The sequence below is a fragment of the Triturus cristatus genome, chromosome 3_2, assembly GCF_964204655.1.
Source record: "Triturus cristatus chromosome 3_2, aTriCri1.1, whole genome shotgun sequence".
Taxonomy (NCBI): Eukaryota; Metazoa; Chordata; class Amphibia; order Caudata; family Salamandridae; genus Triturus; species Triturus cristatus.
Genome location: NC_140584.1, coordinates 87,733,721 through 87,750,145, shown reverse-complemented (window position 1 = coordinate 87,750,145; position 16,425 = coordinate 87,733,721). Strand labels below are relative to the sequence as shown.

The window sequence follows — 16,425 nt, the reverse complement described above, 5'->3', positions numbered from 1 at the left end:
TTTCCGCCTATTCATAAAGTTTGTTTGGGAATTAACATACATTTCTGTGCAAAACATGCATAATATACACATTATTGCACACGTTATGCGAGGAAGAGCTTTGTATCCAAGTACAATGATAAGTCATCGCCTATATGTAAATCCGCGTTAATACATACATACATATGTGAAGGACTGGGAAAAATTGCAATTTCAATAACATTTTCACTTTACATTTTTTTTATTAGAAAATTATATTTTCGATACATGACACCCTCTTCATACACACGAATTGTGAATACTGTAATTATTGGTGCTCTTAGCTGCACTTCAGTCAGCTGTATGCAAGAGCCTTGGAGTCGGTGCAACAGATAGCATCTTCATGGATCATCAAATATGGTTAGAGAAGCCATTTGGTGGGCGTGCACCCAGTGTGCAGTACAAGACATTGGACCCGATTCACGAAAGTAATCTTAAGAAGACCAAAACTTGAGTTGAACTGAGACAAAATCCTAACTTTACGACTTTCGGTATTCACAAAGGGAATTTAGGAGTGCTAAAGTTAAGGTTCCTAACTTTAGTACTGCTAAATGCATTTTGTGAAAACCGCAAGTCGTAAGTTAGGATTTTGTCTCCGATTACTTTTGTGAATTGGGCCCATTGCGTTGACATTCGCCTGAGTACAACCACTATTGCACGCATTTACATATGTAGACAACTTTTGAGAACAGGCAAGCATCCATTATTTGTTTTATATTTGTTTAAATCTATTCTGCGAAAGATTTATCATGCGGTCTGTAGTGTGCATCATTGTCTGCAGTGTGTTGCAATTGCCCGTGGAATCGCCCATTTAGCATGAAGCGCCTCCAACTGTTTTCAGTCAATGCTAATAAATCTCATCTATTTTCTTCCTTCGTTCAAAATATTGATTTTTGTGTTTTTCTCCTGCAAGGACTTTCGGCACAGATCTCTTTAAAATATAGAGACAAGTGGGATCAATTATTCTGGCGGCTTGTTCATTAGCAGCGGCACCTCTATCCCATAGGATCAGTGTCAAAACAGAAGAAGATGGTGCACAATGACTTCCCCTTAACTAACCCTGACGTCCGATATAGTGGTGTGTTTACTGTGCGTGATGTACATCAGTTTCTTCTTGAAAATTAAAGCTTTTGACTAAAGGATAAACGTTTTATCATAATGAAAGGTGAGTATTTGGTTTTGCAGCATACATGGTGACATGCCACATGTCCTGAGGGTCACCTGTGAGCCATTTTAGATGCTTCGCCAACAGCGAGGTAGGACTGACAGGCAGTTGTGTTTTCCCCAGAAGCTGTGGCCCATACTTATCATGGGAAAAACAAAACTACAAGAGCAATTGGCAGGGCTGGCTGGAAGTACCCTCTGAAGCATAGTCCTTTATTTCATGGCTACCTGCGAGACCGTTCTTTCCAAACAAGTAAACAGATAACCGCAAACTTAGTAGGTTTCAGAGTGACCCATCATATTCTACAAATTAAAGGTTATACAGTGGGGCTGATAAGTTATTTTAGCAAGTTTGGGTCGTGAACCTTCCTGTTTCGGCCAGTAGACACAGCCGAACCTCAATAAGGACCTCGAAACATACCTTTGTAGGAGGCTTCTCTCCAGGGTTAACGATACTGTGGAGCTATCAAAGGGGGATGGCCATTTAAACAATGCTTCATGTACTAGTGTAATTGACCATTGCTTACAGCGCAAACATACAAAGGTATCAGATAGTTAAATGGACCGTACTTAAGTGCACTCATGTGGCTCACATTTCTACTGTGAGAGATCCTTGCATGGTTGTGCATCACACTGTATTTATTGCTTAATGACCTCCAAGCCAACAGCCTCTGGTAACATCATGGTGGCAGGATACCTTGGCTTGGTTCTGGTCTAGGATCTTTCTTGAGTTGCCCACCAACTTTGACAACCAGTAGAACCTTCTGCACCTTCTTGATGGTTACCCTGTGCCCCATTGGGAGCAAATGTAATACTACACAGTGAGTGTTTATTTTTTTTTTTTTATGATGAAGACTAAATGGGCTTCTTTTCTGGGACAGCTTCATGGGGATGCCTATGGATATGTGGTTGGAGTAGCCTAGGAAAGACATTACCAAAACATGGGGCCAGGTCTTCCTTGTGTTAGCATAGAGAACAAATATGTTGAGCATGTTACGTTGGAAGAGTGTGTTCTCCGCTGTGATATTCCCCAGTGGAAAAGGCGTATAGTGGCAAGCTGATCATGAGCCCCAGATATCTGACCTAAATTTTGCTTCACATACAATTCTGGAACCCTTACACCACCAAATTGTTTTTGTAATTGTCTCTAAATGTGTAGGATGATTACACACATTCCTGACACAAAATATATAAAACTTTAGACTGAATGCAAATTAAGACTAATAATTAGATAAATGCTTGTGAAAGACATCTCTGTGATGGAACATGTATGTATCTGAGCCCTGTGTGTGTAAACGTGCTTCGTTCTTCCCACTTAAGTTGATCGTATTGCCGTGTGTAATGAGGAAAGGGGCGTGTAACTGACCCTAGGAGGTGATGAAGAGACTATGGCTCCAAAGTAGGGAGAAGTCTCTGAATTTCCCAGTTTGCGAAGTATTGCATGAGCTTTTTTCTGCTATTAGTTTGTGCACCTATTTCATAAATTGGCCCACCTCTCACTATCTTCATAACTCCAGATTGAGGTGTGTCAGTTTCTTTTTCCTGATGTATTCTTGGACGAGCTTATGTTTACCTTGAATGTCCCTGTGGCAAGTGGATACGTGGTTGTTCAAGTTCTCCAAGGTCAGTTTGTGAGTAGTTTATTCAGATGTGTATTTTTGGTAGTTTGCTTTCCGATAGTTGTAGTTTTGTTTTCCCCATTATAAATCAAAGTCTAACATTAGCACAGTGCAAAACAGGGCAGGCAATATTCCCTCGTGGTCAGGGCTCGAGTCGGGGTACCACGCGGGTGGACGGCGTCCCCCCACTTATTTTACCAGGTTTTTCCGGGTGGACGCCGTCCCCCCTGCCCAAAAGCTGGACAGCATTGTGTGAGCAGAGAGCCCGGGTGGGAGGGAAGTTTCCCGTAAATTACCAAAGATATGCTAATATTTGTAATTGGAGACTTTAAGAGGCACCGGTGGTGTGTGCAGGCTGGAGTGATTGGGAGGCGGAGCGAGCAGGCGTTGGCGGTTAACGCTTGGAATGTGTGTCCTTCTGTATCTTGTGCACTTTTGAGCACTTCGTTGTGCAACTGGGGCACCCCCTCGGGGGAGTGGGGGGGGTTGCAAAGGACATCGAGGAACAGACCAGGGGTAGCAGTGCTGTGAAATGCCCCGTCATCTAAAGGCATATGAATACTCATGAGATTCCTGTTGTGACGTCACTTCCGGTGACAGCGTCCCCCCACTTCTTTTCATGAGATTCCTGTTGTGACGTCACTTCCGGTGACAGCGTCCCCCCACTTCTTTTTTTAGGACTTGTGCCCTGCTCGTGGTTGAAAATGGTGGGCCAAGCTGTGATTGCTTTTAAGTAGAATATCGCCAATAATAAAAGCCATATCGCCATTTTCATAGCACACACGACACCAAGACTTGTCTCCCGATTCTTAAAAAGTTTTATTGTTTCTCTACAATTTTGGATATTGCACATTTTTCCGAGTAATCCTTCGCATTTTTTCTTCGCTCCCTTTATTTGAGCCAACTTTGTGTCTGCATAGCAGGAGCGCCATCTTGGCAGGCCAGATCTGCCACACACAAGCATTGAACGATTACCCTTTTTCGAGTGCAGCCTCATACAGTGCAAAAGGTTGTCAACTCCCCTTATGCGCCGCAGCTAGGCAGGCATGGCAGACACAACCTTTGGGCATAAATTGTGCTGAGTGCGAGGTGAAGTCGAGTTCAGGTATTTACAAAATTGGCAAACCTTCTCTGGAAACGTGAACATTTAAAAACGAGGGAAGCGTGTTTTGTTCATAAAAACGGCCAGCTGCGGCCCACATGTGCCTGGCGCTCGTAAAACATTTACAGTTGTGCGGCGCCCGGGTTGCTCCCAGACCGCGTGCTTGCCCTGGGACTGCGAGCACACAAAGGCGGGGGCTGTTCTGCATCTCCCACGGCCATCTTCTGCCCATGGAGCTGCGTGGGAGGGGGTTAAGCAAGTCTCAAGGATGTCTAGGCGGTGGCAGACCCCAAAGTGAGACCCAGCCCCACCCTACCCTACCCCAGCGTCCTCCATCTCACAGATGGGATAGGTTTTGGCATAAATAGGGTCACATTGGAGGGTGGGGTCCCTTGCAGAATGCGATAGGGGCCAAGTGGGGCTTCTATTTCACAGATGTTTGTAGTGTTTTGCCTGAATGGGGGCCCTCATGCTTCACAGCGGCTGTTCTGTGTGCTATGCCTCTGGCTCTAGTCGTTTGACAACTGCTGTCACTCACTGGCTGTGCTTGATTGAAGATGCAGGAGGCCTGGTACAATATCTCCAAAAGTGAACCCTGAGGGCGCAAAGTAAAGGGCCTGTCTTTTAGGTGTCGACGGTGATGCATGGTTGCTTGTTACAGGAACTTTTAAAGCAAGGGCAGCTTTTGGCTGAAAATATAGTAGCATTGGATGACCTGTGAAAGGTGAGCAACAGTACCCCTATTGCAATCACCTTCCTACTCAAAGTAGCAAAACCCAATTTAAATATAACATGGCATATCACTACAAAGTAGTGGAAAACAAATGCAGTACAGCGACCTTAGCACAACACAAAAAAACAAATTGCAGTGATGCAGCACAAAAGCACCACCGCACAAAAAAAACTACAAACCACATCACTACTAGTACAAAATTCCAAACAGCAAACATGCACAAACATTCTTGACATGTATTACCACCTCCAGAAGTCTGTTTTTATAACGCGGTGGTAAAGCCCGGTGTTTGGAACAAGCAATACCCTACCTTGACACTAAAGACATGTAATAGCACCAGTTATAAATGCTCGTGATCTGGCCCCTGGAGTCAGATTGTATAAAAAATGTGTTTTTGAGAGGTCATCTAATCATTTTTCCGGGCATGGTAAAGTCGCATAATGATGGTCACTTGTCCAAATACTGCGGTCATAGCTCGCCCTAGGTCTTATAGGGAGCTGGGAGCCTAGATGGCAAGTTCATTATAACCTGCCTCTTGTAGGCCACACGAAGGCAGGGCAAGCCCTTCAGGTGTTGCCCCAACATAGTTTCTCTGTAGAAGTTTGGGTGGTGCAGGTTGCCAAACAAATCTTCACCACATATGGGTTTATTGGGCAACGTAAGCCACCCCTTCGATTCCAGCGCTCGGTTTTGGACAGGGTGGCTTCAAGGCTTTTGGCAAGGAGGCCCCACCATGCGGCACGAGGCCCGAGGCGGGTTGAATCGCTAGTCTGGAAAAACTAACCAGTACTGTACTATTTCTGTTAATGGGAAAAAATGATAATTTGGTATTCCTATGAATGAAACATTTAAGTTAGCATAGCTCATATAAAAGAAATCAAGCAATCTTGGTGGGGGTGTTAGTAACGGTCGATCAAACATTGTCATATATAATTCATAGCACCCTTATTTTACGCGACGTTCCAGAGAGCCCTTAAATTTCACAATATGGCCGCGCATCGGAAGTGAGCTTTTAAATGTGTGTGTTTATTTAGAGTTTCCATGGATATTAAAGAAGAGTAATGAGGGTAGCAGCTGCTACCCCTGCATGCCTTTTGTTTCCCTTGGCACTCCCCTTGGTCTCGAGGGGCATGAAGGCAGCAGCAGGAATTGTGTGCCAGAGTACCGAGGACAGGTATTTTATTGCACAATAAATATTGTGACCAAAATATTGTGTAGATAAATGCATGCTCCAAACCATGTGCCTTGATGACGTATGCATTGTCAAGGCATATGGATGCAGAATTAAGTATAGGTAACCTAATATATTCCATTTGACTCTTTTGGTGGTCTGTGTATTCGGGACACAATATTTATGTGGGGCTAAATTTCGTCCACAGTATGCTCATACTGTGCCACAGAAGGTTAGCATGCCTCCTAGAATCATGATTATTTTTTCTAGTTTCCACATGTGATCATCTCCTAGCTTCTTAACCACGGATAGGAGGGTTCCACGGCAACGCATAGGTTAAACGTGTGATTTCATCAGAGGTCCAAGTTACATGATGTCACTTGCAGTCCCCTTGCATTTTGGCGAACCAGTGTTTGTTAATTTTTTCTTTCTCAATTCTTGCTGCTTCACAGAGAGGTAAGTAGTAAGTGTTGCCTGTGTCCAACTCAGCAAGACTCCTTTACCAACCTCCGTATAAATAAATGTCTAGTCCGCCTCATCCGAGCAGAAACTAGCGCCTTTCATGTAGAGCAGATTTCCGTAGCCGATGCTGCAGTGCAACGAGCCATCTCTTGATGGCTTGGCTTGGTCTCTCTCCTGGTCATTACCCAGGATCTGAAAGGCTTTGGAAGAGACTTGATCTAGTGGAACCAGAACTCATGGATGCTCCGTCAGTCATCCTTCTTCGGGTTGAGGGGCGGTGTTTCATAGCAGAACACCGCAGACTGAAATGTGCATCCAGGCTGATCATTTGTATAGATTTATTATGTTATGATGCATTTAATACTAACCTTCATTCTCTTTCTAAATGCCCCTAGGTGAAACAGACAAAATTTACAGAAACATTTGATTATACATTTTTGTTGGCGTACAGGGCGATCCCATTTTTAACGAACAGTTGCAAGCTGGTATGTTAGATGGGGTGAACCAAGACCACATGCCCGGGACCTTAGAAAGCCTAGTGATATGGGGTCCTAGAGAAACTCAAATGTTTGTTGAAATAGGTAAAATGGGATTAGAACTGGGGCGTGGATTAGGTTGCCACCATTAGCCTAGAAAGGCCATCACATGGCTGTGGCTTTGCTCGTTGTCACATGTGCCACCATGCCCAGACAGCCTTTTTATTGACATATAGAAAGTTTCAATCAATACATTTGTCTATCTTTATTATTGCAGTGGTGTACAAGGCTTTCAAGGGCACTAAAGCATAAGGAAAGACAAGCTGCGCTGTTCCACTGTGGTATAGCAAAATACAGTCCTAACTAGGCCCCTCAAACCCGTGCCCTGTTGGCACCGTACCTGCTGCGTTGGCAATAGCTATGCCCCTGAGTCATAGTTGCAATTATATTGAGTATTTCAATTTGAGTGTTGAACCGAGGCCACTAAATATACATTTTCTTTTAAATCCTGTTAAAAAAGCACTGTTTTTGTTGGAGTTTAAAATCCTCACATCTATGCATAGCCGCCAATTAACTCTCTAATGTATAGCAGTTTGATTTAGTTCTGGCTTCTAGGCAACACTAAGCCAGCAATATTTTTCAGGCTGGAAAATTTGAGCCCTTTCTTTAAATATAAAAGGCGGCTCCACAGGTCACAAAAACAGCATCCTACAGGCTAAAAAGCAAGGTATGGCTGCACGTGTGAGGCATAGTATTGGCCCATTGGTTGCTGCTCCTGTGTCAGCAAACTCAAGCTGGGCCCCGCAAAGAAGAATAACTTTTTTCAGTGTTTAAAAAAACAAAAAAAAAACGCCCGGTAGGTAGAAATACATCACACCTGACCCGGCGACTGGCGCCCTCTAGTGGAATTGACCGGGTTAGCTGCCATTAATACATTTGGGAAGGTGCTATAAAAATTGTAAACAAATGTTACAGCCCGAGCGCGGGGGGCCTAAAAAAGCACAGGGCAAGGCAGTGTTAGGACCTCTCTGCACACCTCTTCTGACGGGCCTCCTCGGGGTAGAATTTTCTACATTTCCAGCGCGTTATGCCGCCCGCACCTTGATTTACTGCGGCTGGATCCGTGGCAGGCAGTGTGCAGAGCGTTTGCCAGGACTTGTCTCCAGGCTCGCTCCAGGGATGAATGTTACCAGCTGGAATACTCCTGTTTGCACTGAGAGGAAACCACCCGCACCAGGCTGGTAATTAGAAGAAAAATATTTGCCCTGTAAAAAGTAATACTGTGTTTACAATGAGATTATGTCATCCAAAACGAGACGTCGGTGTGTTAGCTCCGAGTGCAGTGTCAGCCTGGACTAGTGATAATGTTATACTTGCTGCGCCAAATGGAGAGAAATGTTTGAGAACTTCGGTGGCTGGTAGCGCATGAATGCTTGCCCTGGGACTGCGAGCACACAAAGGCGGGGGCTGTTCTGCATCTCCCACGGCCATCTTCTGCCCATGGAGCTGCGTGGGAGGGGGTTAAGCAAGTCTCAAGGATGTCTAGGCGGTGGCAGACCCCAAAGTGAGACCCAGCCCCACCCTACCCTACCCCAGCGTCCTCCATCTCACAGATGGGATAGGTTTTGGCATAAATAGGGTCACATTGGAGGGTGGGGTCCCTTGCAGAATGCGATAGGGGCCAAGTGGGGCTTCTATTTCACAGATGTTTGTAGTGTTTTGCCTGAATGGGGGCCCTCATGCTTCACAGCGGCTGTTCTGTGTGCTATGCCTCTGGCTCTAGTCGTTTGACAACTGCTGTCACTCACTGGCTGTGCTTGATTGAAGATGCAGGAGGCCTGGTACAATATCTCCAAAAGTGAACCCTGAGGGCGCAAAGTAAAGGGCCTGTCTTTTAGGTGTCGACGGTGATGCATGGTTGCTTGTTACAGGAACTTTTAAAGCAAGGGCAGCTTTTGGCTGAAAATATAGTAGCATTGGATGACCTGTGAAAGGTGAGCAACAGTACCCCTATTGCAATCACCTTCCTACTCAAAGTAGCAAAACCCAATTTAAATATAACATGGCATATCACTACAAAGTAGTGGAAAACAAATGCAGTACAGCGACCTTAGCACAACACAAAAAAACAAATTGCAGTGATGCAGCACAAAAGCACCACCGCACAAAAAAAACTACAAACCACATCACTACTAGTACAAAATTCCAAACAGCAAACATGCACAAACATTCTTGACATGTATTACCACCTCCAGAAGTCTGTTTTTATAACGCGGTGGTAAAGCCCGGTGTTTGGAACAAGCAATACCCTACCTTGACACTAAAGACATGTAATAGCACCAGTTATAAATGCTCGTGATCTGGCCCCTGGAGTCAGATTGTATAAAAAATGTGTTTTTGAGAGGTCATCTAATCATTTTTCCGGGCATGGTAAAGTCGCATAATGATGGTCACTTGTCCAAATACTGCGGTCATAGCTCGCCCTAGGTCTTATAGGGAGCTGGGAGCCTAGATGGCAAGTTCATTATAACCTGCCTCTTGTAGGCCACACGAAGGCAGGGCAAGCCCTTCAGGTGTTGCCCCAACATAGTTTCTCTGTAGAAGTTTGGGTGGTGCAGGTTGCCAAACAAATCTTCACCACATATGGGTTTATTGGGCAACGTAAGCCACCCCTTCGATTCCAGCGCTCGGTTTTGGACAGGGTGGCTTCAAGGCTTTTGGCAAGGAGGCCCCACCATGCGGCACGAGGCCCGAGGCGGGTTGAATCGCTAGTCTGGAAAAACTAACCAGTACTGTACTATTTCTGTTAATGGGAAAAAATGATAATTTGGTATTCCTATGAATGAAACATTTAAGTTAGCATAGCTCATATAAAAGAAATCAAGCAATCTTGGTGGGGGTGTTAGTAACGGTCGATCAAACATTGTCATATATAATTCATAGCACCCTTATTTTACGCGACGTTCCAGAGAGCCCTTAAATTTCACAATATGGCCGCGCATCGGAAGTGAGCTTTTAAATGTGTGTGTTTATTTAGAGTTTCCATGGATATTAAAGAAGAGTAATGAGGGTAGCAGCTGCTACCCCTGCATGCCTTTTGTTTCCCTTGGCACTCCCCTTGGTCTCGAGGGGCATGAAGGCAGCAGCAGGAATTGTGTGCCAGAGTACCGAGGACAGGTATTTTATTGCACAATAAATATTGTGACCAAAATATTGTGTAGATAAATGCATGCTCCAAACCATGTGCCTTGATGACGTATGCATTGTCAAGGCATATGGATGCAGAATTAAGTATAGGTAACCTAATATATTCCATTTGACTCTTTTGGTGGTCTGTGTATTCGGGACACAATATTTATGTGGGGCTAAATTTCGTCCACAGTATGCTCATACTGTGCCACAGAAGGTTAGCATGCCTCCTAGAATCATGATTATTTTTTCTAGTTTCCACATGTGATCATCTCCTAGCTTCTTAACCACGGATAGGAGGGTTCCACGGCAACGCATAGGTTAAACGTGTGATTTCATCAGAGGTCCAAGTTACATGATGTCACTTGCAGTCCCCTTGCATTTTGGCGAACCAGTGTTTGTTAATTTTTTCTTTCTCAATTCTTGCTGCTTCACAGAGAGGTAAGTAGTAAGTGTTGCCTGTGTCCAACTCAGCAAGACTCCTTTACCAACCTCCGTATAAATAAATGTCTAGTCCGCCTCATCCGAGCAGAAACTAGCGCCTTTCATGTAGAGCAGATTTCCGTAGCCGATGCTGCAGTGCAACGAGCCATCTCTTGATGGCTTGGCTTGGTCTCTCTCCTGGTCATTACCCAGGATCTGAAAGGCTTTGGAAGAGACTTGATCTAGTGGAACCAGAACTCATGGATGCTCCGTCAGTCATCCTTCTTCGGGTTGAGGGGCGGTGTTTCATAGCAGAACACCGCAGACTGAAATGTGCATCCAGGCTGATCATTTGTATAGATTTATTATGTTATGATGCATTTAATACTAACCTTCATTCTCTTTCTAAATGCCCCTAGGTGAAACAGACAAAATTTACAGAAACATTTGATTATACATTTTTGTTGGCGTACAGGGCGATCCCATTTTTAACGAACAGTTGCAAGCTGGTATGTTAGATGGGGTGAACCAAGACCACATGCCCGGGACCTTAGAAAGCCTAGTGATATGGGGTCCTAGAGAAACTCAAATGTTTGTTGAAATAGGTAAAATGGGATTAGAACTGGGGCGTGGATTAGGTTGCCACCATTAGCCTAGAAAGGCCATCACATGGCTGTGGCTTTGCTCGTTGTCACATGTGCCACCATGCCCAGACAGCCTTTTTATTGACATATAGAAAGTTTCAATCAATACATTTGTCTATCTTTATTATTGCAGTGGTGTACAAGGCTTTCAAGGGCACTAAAGCATAAGGAAAGACAAGCTGCGCTGTTCCACTGTGGTATAGCAAAATACAGTCCTAACTAGGCCCCTCAAACCCGTGCCCTGTTGGCACCGTACCTGCTGCGTTGGCAATAGCTATGCCCCTGAGTCATAGTTGCAATTATATTGAGTATTTCAATTTGAGTGTTGAACCGAGGCCACTAAATATACATTTTCTTTTAAATCCTGTTAAAAAAGCACTGTTTTTGTTGGAGTTTAAAATCCTCACATCTATGCATAGCCGCCAATTAACTCTCTAATGTATAGCAGTTTGATTTAGTTCTGGCTTCTAGGCAACACTAAGCCAGCAATATTTTTCAGGCTGGAAAATTTGAGCCCTTTCTTTAAATATAAAAGGCGGCTCCACAGGTCACAAAAACAGCATCCTACAGGCTAAAAAGCAAGGTATGGCTGCACGTGTGAGGCATAGTATTGGCCCATTGGTTGCTGCTCCTGTGTCAGCAAACTCAAGCTGGGCCCCGCAAAGAAGAATAACTTTTTTCAGTGTTTAAAAAAACAAAAAAAAAACGCCCGGTAGGTAGAAATACATCACACCTGACCCGGCGACTGGCGCCCTCTAGTGGAATTGACCGGGTTAGCTGCCATTAATACATTTGGGAAGGTGCTATAAAAATTGTAAACAAATGTTACAGCCCGAGCGCGGGGGGCCTAAAAAAGCACAGGGCAAGGCAGTGTTAGGACCTCTCTGCACACCTCTTCTGACGGGCCTCCTCGGGGTAGAATTTTCTACATTTCCAGCGCGTTATGCCGCCCGCACCTTGATTTACTGCGGCTGGATCCGTGGCAGGCAGTGTGCAGAGCGTTTGCCAGGACTTGTCTCCAGGCTCGCTCCAGGGATGAATGTTACCAGCTGGAATACTCCTGTTTGCACTGAGAGGAAACCACCCGCACCAGGCTGGTAATTAGAAGAAAAATATTTGCCCTGTAAAAAGTAATACTGTGTTTACAATGAGATTATGTCATCCAAAACGAGACGTCGGTGTGTTAGCTCCGAGTGCAGTGTCAGCCTGGACTAGTGATAATGTTATACTTGCTGCGCCAAATGGAGAGAAATGTTTGAGAACTTCGGTGGCTGGTAGCGCATGAATTGAGAGCGCTTGATTTAAAGAATATGTTCCCCAGTTTTGTAGAACATGCCATCTGTTTCCCACATATGTTTGTTAAAATGTGTGCAGAGCGTACAGTAGTAATCAAGTTTAACCACTAATATCAAATCGTTATTATGCGTCTGTGGTGCTCCCAACTGTGCTTAATTTATGCCAGTGTTGGCATTGACTTTGATTTCTGTGAACGGTTCTTATTTTTCATCATCGGGCTTTGGCCGAGGACAAGAGAGAGAAAGACGTAAAAGGGCGGGCCAAGAAGGAAGAGCAATATATAAAATCTGTGAACAGGGCAGTAGGCTATTATTAAAAGAACATGCAAGAATGATGTACAGAGTTAAGATGTATGTATGATGATACAACGCATTCCGTTGCAACGTATGCCTTTACCATCCGTACATTATAACGCAAATGCCATTACCACGCATAACCTTTACCCCACACTTTTTTTTACAATGAATATGCCTTTACCACACATGCCTTTACAACAAATTTTGTTGCAAAAGCATGAATAATAAAGGCAAATGCATGTTAAAGATTTACTCTGACCCCTGCCCTGAGCCTTAAAATCGGTCCAGGGGGCCCCCAGCAGGCCACCCATCCCCCTGGATCTGCAACCCTTTTAAAAAATACCTGACCCCTGCCCTGAGCCATAAAAGTGCACCCCAGCACAACCCCCACCCCAGCGGTGTAAATAAAACCCGTCCCTCCTCCCAGCTAGGGACAGCTCCTCCATTTAAACGGAGGAGTGTCGCCACACTATGAGAGCCCCAGGCCAGAGTTGAAAAATAAAACCGTACTAAAGTTTTTATTTATTACAGGTTTTTTTTTCAGCAACTGACCGGTCCTGAACTGAGTGACAGGACGGGGTGGTGCCAGTGCTGCCGTGCGGAGTAGCAGCAGCAGGGAGCTGTGTGCTTTAAAATGCTCATGTCTCTTTGGCCGACCATCTTGCAATGGCCAGCCAGACATGCGCAGTTTAAACTTCTCTAACCTAGCTGTCTTAGTCCGCTAGGTTAGAGAAAGCGCAGGCCTCCAGTGCTCTTAGGAGGGCTGAGTGAGGCGGCTCCTACCAGTCTTGGCGCTGCTCTCATGCTGGTGAGAGCAGCTCCAGGATTGGTTAGGGGAGTTTGCTGCTGGGTCCTGCATTGGAGCCTACCAGAAGACTGAAAGAGGGCGTCGGAAGGTAAGTCTGTTTTATTTATTTTGTCACCTGACCTCCCACCCTCCGTACTTGGTAGCCGCCTCTGCCCCCAGCCCTTGTAAAAAATATCCCTCCCCTGAGCCTTAAAAGCGGACCCCAGCGCGACCCCCCCACCCTGGACCCCATCCCTCTTTAAAAATACCATGCCATTGCCCTTAAGCCTAAAACCTGACCCAGGCGCAACCTCCCCTTGGCCCCCAGTCCTTAAAAAAAACAAAAAAAACAAAGCCCTAAAACCGTAGCCCCACCAACCCAGGCCCTATCCTCCTTACCTCTACATGGCGACGAAGAGGCAGCTCCTCTGAGGCAGGTCTCAACAAGGAAGGGGAAGGCTCTCTCCATTTCCTCATACAACGCTGATAGCCTTCACCACCATTACCACACACATGCCCTTGCCACCAGTACCACACATATACCTTTACCATACATACCTTTACATTTGTGGTTATGACATGCGTGGTAAAGGCATATGCGTTGTAAAAGAAATGCTTGGTTACGGTCTTGTGTGGTAATGGTGCATGTGTTGCAACGCATGCGTAGTAAAGGCTATGCGTGGTAACAGCTGCGTTGTAATGGCCGTTTCCCAGATATGGCATGTAAGGGGTGGAAGAAGAAGGCTTGAGGTGGAATCATAACTAAGCAGCCTTGGTATTCGTAAAGCTCGGCAGCACGGGGCTCCTAAGAAAAATCTTCACCCCAGCGCTTATTTTTTGGTAACAAATTGAGCACTATGCTCATGACATAGATTGCTTTAAATTAATACAATATTAGTAAAATAGCTACATGTCACCAAGACACTATGTTTTAAGTTCTGTACTTTCAATTAACAAATCCGCTATCTCTGGCAGTAGTAGTTTTGGTTTGTTTCCCTTAAACACTTTGCACCAGTGTTCCTTACAGTGGTTTGCCAGGTGCCCTGGTGGCTCAGGGACACTTTATTCTAGACCAGTCCTTTCTGCTGCAAACCATTGTCATTTGGGCATTTAAACCAGCAGTTCTTTCAGTCTTGGCAGGTTTTTCTATTGTGCTGCTTCTATTTATTTTTCTGTTCTACATAAAAGACTACAAGAATCCGAATGGAAAAAACCAAAGTATTGCATGAGCTACTCTTGACATGCAAGAACTTGATGCATCTGGCCCACAGAAAAAGTCTGATTTGCGGCTTGAGATCCACTGTATTTTAGAACAAATGTACACCCCATCACAAATCTAATGTTAGTGGGTAATTCCGAATACAGCTTTTAAAGAAATTCAAACTGTAATGTCGTCCACGATAGACAACTTCCGGGAAACTTGGAGAAAACGCATCAACCGAATGTTTAATCGAAAAATTATTTTTTAACAAACACCTCGTCATAAAATGAGAAGTTACATTTTTTCCTATACTTTTACATTTCTTGAAACTCGACACACCTCTAAGGTATAGTGAAATTTTGCGGATTTCGTCGACCGCTTTCATGTCGTTCTCGACATTTACTATGAATTAAAAATGTAATTTTATAATGCAGCTCAAATCGTTAATTTTTGGGACTCTTAAACAGAATTACGTATTTCTTATCTCATTTAGAAAATGCAGCCCCCTGTACATCAGCCTCTCTGGCAATGTCCGCAGGAGCAGAGCAGGTTCAGGATGTCTAGTTCCAGGGAGAGGAAGCCAACGTAGGCCAGTGTGTGTCTAGCTCCTAAATCAGTGAGAGAGGTAGTGGTATTTTTAGAAGCCCCCATGGAGAATTAAGACTCCTTTGTAAGGTCAGGCGTTCTTCTCTCCCTAATCTGCAAGCAATTTTAGCTGAGTTTTATGCCAGTGGTTTTTAGCAAGCGCTTGGCAGCTGTTTCAAGACCATCTGCAAGGGCCAAGTTGATTTTATATTTATTACGTCCTCCTGCTTTTCCTCTCAAGGCTTTACTGTGTGCACATGTCAGTCCCCCACATTTGCGTGTTTCCCTGCTGTTCTAATTGATTTTCTACGCACTAGTGAGGTCATGCTTCCGCTCGGAAAATCTGTGTGCAATTTAAAAGTCAGAGATTCGAGTCCAGAATCTCCGCCTTGACTTTCATCCTCTCAAAGTCGATAAAACTAGTTGTATTGACTTGTAATCGTAACACCAGTTATTACAAGACTTCGAGGCGTGGGTGATGAAGTGTAACCGTAGGGTTGGCAGGCAACACTGCTTGTACATACAACTGCACTATGAGCTGACATACTGTGGCACCGTTGTTAGTAACTCAAGGCTGTACACAGGCTTGTTATGTTAAAAGACATGCACGTGTTAATAACATACTTTTGCACATAAGCTTGGTGTGTTTAGTGAAATACAGCTGTTAGTAATGCAAGACTGTCTACAGTATTTTGTCAAAGGACAAAGGGACAGGCAGGGGTGTTAGTAAAGTAGGTCTGTAAACAGGCCGGGTATGTTACATGAACACATTTGTTTTCATTTTATAACTGGGGCTGACCAAACTCGAACTATTTTTATTGGTTTTTTATTTTTAAACGCAAAAAATACTAATTGAGACAACATCCCCCCCAACATACATTTATGGGAAGAAAAAAAGATATATACATGTATGACAGAACTAACAAGCCTTGGTAGTCAGCAGGTGCCAGTCCAACATGGTCAGGTAAAGTATGAGTGCCAACATTTGCTTACATGAAGGATTGCTGAATTGGGCTCAGCTCAGTGGACCAAGGGGCTGCACGATGTTGCCTTCTGGGTAACAGAATAACTCTCCAGGGGGACATCACATTTACAGTGGCCTGTCCTGTGATCTAGGAGTCCATTCAAGTAGCAGAGCCCTGGTCATCATCGGGGGACACGTCTCTCGCCTTGTTTTGGCTGATTAGCGAACGTGGCATAAAATTTCCAAGCATGGAGTCACTCTGAGTCCTCCAATGAAATGGGTGAACATCAATTTT

The 16,425-nt window shown here is 44.5% G+C and overlaps 1 protein-coding gene and 1 long non-coding RNA gene across 9 annotated transcripts in view; one reads left to right on the top strand and one right to left on the bottom strand.

Annotated features, from left to right (window-relative positions):
- KALRN (kalirin RhoGEF kinase) overlaps positions 1-16,425 on the top strand; it is a 1,569,312-nt gene that overhangs the window by 101,171 nt on the left and 1,451,716 nt on the right. The gene's annotated exons all lie outside the window — the stretch shown is intronic.
- Positions 1-16,425, bottom strand: part of LOC146856852 (uncharacterized) — a 34,161-nt gene that overhangs the window by 12,027 nt on the left and 5,709 nt on the right. The window lies entirely within an intron of this gene.